Genomic DNA, 3,987 nt, shown 5'->3' on the forward strand with positions numbered 1-3,987 from the left:
AACATAGGGCTGTGGGACCATAGGGCTGTGGGACCATAGGGCTGTGGGAACATAGGGCTGTGGGACCATAGAGCTGTGGGAACATAGAGCTGTGGGAACATAGAGCTGTGGGAACATAGAGCTGTGGGAACATAGAGCTGTGGGAACATAGGGCTGTGGGACCATAGAGCTGTGAGAACATAGGGCTGTGAGAACATAGGGCTGTGGGAACATAGGGCTGTGGGACCATAGTGCTGTGGGACCATAGGGCTGTGGGACCATAGAGCTGTGGGAACATAGAGCTGTGGGACCATAGGGCTGTGGGACCATTGGGCTGTGGGACCATAGGGCTGTGGGACCATAGGGCTGTGGGACCATTGGGCTGTGGGACCATTGGGCTGTGGGACCATAGAGCTGTGGGACCATTGGGCTGTGGGACCATAGAGCTGTGGGACCATAGGGCTGTGGGACCATAGGGCCTAATTTTGGAGAAAAATCTTAGAAATGTGGGAACATAGGGCTTTAGGAACATAGGCACACTCCCGTTTATCCATCTCTTTTCAGGACAACAAGGTAACAAACACACCTCAAACCTCCAAAACACTTCCAGGAAATATGGATTCTGTTTAAACTTCAAAGAGGATTTTGTGTTGAACAACGATGGAGTCTTTTGATTCCTGTCAGAAGAAAAGTTGTATTTTTTGTCAGGAACATTCTTCAAAACGTTGGATATAACAGCGTGGATTTAACAGTTCTTACGAGGACCAAAGACTCGATCACTTACGAGTGATCTCAGAACCCTAAAAAACACACACACATCTGGAGCTCATTTATTTTTTTACACGACTACATTTCCTACAGTTTTGATTTCCGGAAGAGCTCTCTTCGTCTGATGGATCTCTGCTCACTTCCTTTTTTTATTTTACATTTTAATATCATAACTCTCGTTCTTTTATTGTAAATCGGAGCTCACTGTGTTCTCGACAGAAGAGGATTCATCTTCAAAAACTTCAAAAAAAGCAGACGAATGTTGGACTCGAATGTTTTTCAGTATTTTGTTGCACTTCTCTGCCTGAATGCATTATTACGGCTTACTGGTTATTGTAGGGATGCACCGAATCCAGATTTTTTGGGTTTCAGCTGAATACCGAATACACTGGTTAAAATTCTGCTGAATCCTCCTCCCATCCTCAGTCCACTAACACAGTAAACATTAGGAAGTAAACAACGTCCACAGCCTCTAAAATAGTTAAATGCGTGGCCGGCTTGGCTCAGTGGGTGGAGCAGGCGCACATATACTGAGAGGCTTATGCCTCGACGCAAAGGTCCAGGGTTTGAATCTAACCTGTGACGGTTTCCTGCATGTCTCCCCCCCTTTCTCACCTAGCTGCCCTGTCAATTAAATGGGGGAAAAGCCAAATAGTTAAATCTAACAACTTAATGTTGAATTCACATCGTAGGAAAGCACATCGCCATCGCCAGATGAGTGACAATTTTGTTTGGCGAATTTCCGCTAACCAGTGTATGATGAAGGCATGTTGGGGGGGGGGGGTGAAATTAGAAAGCTAGCATTAGCTAACGAGCAGTACCCGGCTGTTCGGTCGCTCCGCTCCCCCTGACTGTCGGGAGAACAGCTGACCGGGAGAGGCACCGTCTGGTTAACACCAGTTTTTAGCTGTGACTGTCCTTCCTTTGCCATACCTGAAGTTGCTGCATTCTGGCTGCTGTCTGGAGATTCCTTCATGCACAACTCGTATTCTTTCAGATGTTTCAGACCAGATGTTGTAACAGCGGCCATGTTGTGTATAGTTTAGGGTCCTCGCCACCACCAGACCAATCAGCGTTGAACAGATTGAACATGTAGCTGGACTTGAATGGCCTTCTTTTGACTGAAAGTACTGCCAAACAACAACTTTTTCTGCTCACCAGATCCATGTCCACTTTCTCACAGCCTACTGCTCACCTGATCCATGTCCACTTTCTCACAGCCTACTGCTCACCTGATCCATGTCCACTTTCTCACAGCCTACTGCTCACCAGATCCATGTCCACTTTCTCACAGCCTACTGCTCACCAGATCCATGTCCACTTTCTCACAGCCTACTGCTCACCTGATCCATGTCCACTTTCTCACAGCCTACTGCTCACCTGATCCATGTCCACTTTCTCACAGCCTACTGCTCACCAGATCCATGTCCACTTTCTCACAGCCTACTGCTCACCTGATCCATGTCCACTTTCTCACAGCCTACTGCTCACCAGATCCATGTCCACTTTCTCACAGCCTACTGCTCACCAGATCCATGTCCACTTCCTCACAGCCTACTGCTCACCAGATCCATGTCCACTTTCTCACAGCCTACTGCTCACCAGATCCATGTCCACTTTCTCACAGCCTACTGCTCACCAGATCCATGTCCACTTTCTCACAGCCTACTGCTCACCTGATCCATGTCCACTTTCTCACAGCCTACTGTTCACCAGATCCATGTCCACTTTCTCACACCCTACTGCTCACCTGATCCATGTCCACTTTCTCACAGCCTACTGCTCACCAGATCCATGTCCACTTTCTCACAGCCTACTGCATTGAAAGCCCAACATTCAGCCGAATTCGAAGCCGATTCGGCTGGATTCGTTAAGAATCTAAGAAAGGTAGAGCTGGGTACCGACCGGACTGCCCCTAAAGTGTTGAGTATTGAAAAATGCCTCGTCATGTGATACCCAATTTCAAACTCGGGGCTGAACGATAAGTGTTGCCCGATGGCCCATCCAGGCGTCATCGTATCTTATTCATGTGATTTAAAAGCACCGTTGGCCGTGGCTGGGTTAGCTCAGTTGGTAGAGCGGGTGCTCGTGAGGAGGTTTACACACAGGTTTGACTCCGACCTGCGGCCCTTTGCTGCATGTCATTCCCCCCTTCCTCTCTCCCCCTTCATGTCTTCAGCTGTCCTGTGGAAATAAAGGCCTAAAATGCCCCCCAAAAATTCTATATAAAAAGAAAAATAAAATATAAAAAAAGCACCGTTGACCAATCAAGAAGTGCGATGACGCTTGATTCTTTTGACGGGTTTTTTTAACGGCATTATTGACACTTTTTTAGTTTGACACCTGACGATTTCTCAATATTTTGTGACATTTGTTTTTTCGACTTTATTTTCAAAAAAAAAATTTTTCTCACTTTTGTTTTTTCTATGTTTTTTTCGAAGAATTGTAAAAAGGGGGTCAGTAAAAATGGACTCCTAGCAAGTAGAAATTTTTGACCCAACCCCGTTAAAAAGCCCAATATTCGGCCCACTCCGAAGCCAAATCCTGGATTCGTTGCATCCCTAAAAATTCAAAAAGCAGACGAATGTCGGACTCTTGTTTTCAGTATTTTGTTGCACTTCTCTGCCTGAATGCGTCATTCCTGTAGTAGTCTTTCTGTGTGTGTGTGTGTGTGTGTGTGTGTGTGTGTGTGTGTGTGTGTGTGTGTGTGTGGTTGTGTAATTTAGTTTTCTAAACTGACCCCGGGGGGGCGGAGTCATTCCTTCAGCATCGTGTTCTCTAATGTGTGTGTTGTAAATGTAGTTCTTGTACAGTCAGTGTATTCCTCCGTTGTAGTTCTGTGTAAGGTGATATTTTCTTTGACCAAAGCAGTGGAATGTGTGGAGCTGCTGGATCCTATCCAAGCCTTCTCAGAATATATATATATATATATATATATATATATATATATATATATATATATATATCCACAGCTTGAGGATTTTGTATTTATAGTATTTTGTGACGAAAAACACGGAAAACGAGGAAGAAGAGGAAGAAAAGAAGAAGAAGAGCAAGAAGAAGAAGCCAGTGTTTAATTTTAAATAACTCAAGTTATTTTATATTAACTGTTATTAAAGTATTTTGGTAATTTATTTTCTTAAATATTTTGTGTACATCTTTTTAACGACTTGATGCTGTAAAAGTTCAATAAATGATATTTAATAAGTCTTTCTGTGTGTGTGTCTCTGTGCGTGTGTG

The sequence above is a fragment of the Perca fluviatilis genome, chromosome 18 (assembly GCF_010015445.1).
Source record: "Perca fluviatilis chromosome 18, GENO_Pfluv_1.0, whole genome shotgun sequence".
In the NCBI taxonomy this organism is placed as follows: domain Eukaryota; kingdom Metazoa; phylum Chordata; class Actinopteri; order Perciformes; family Percidae; genus Perca; species Perca fluviatilis.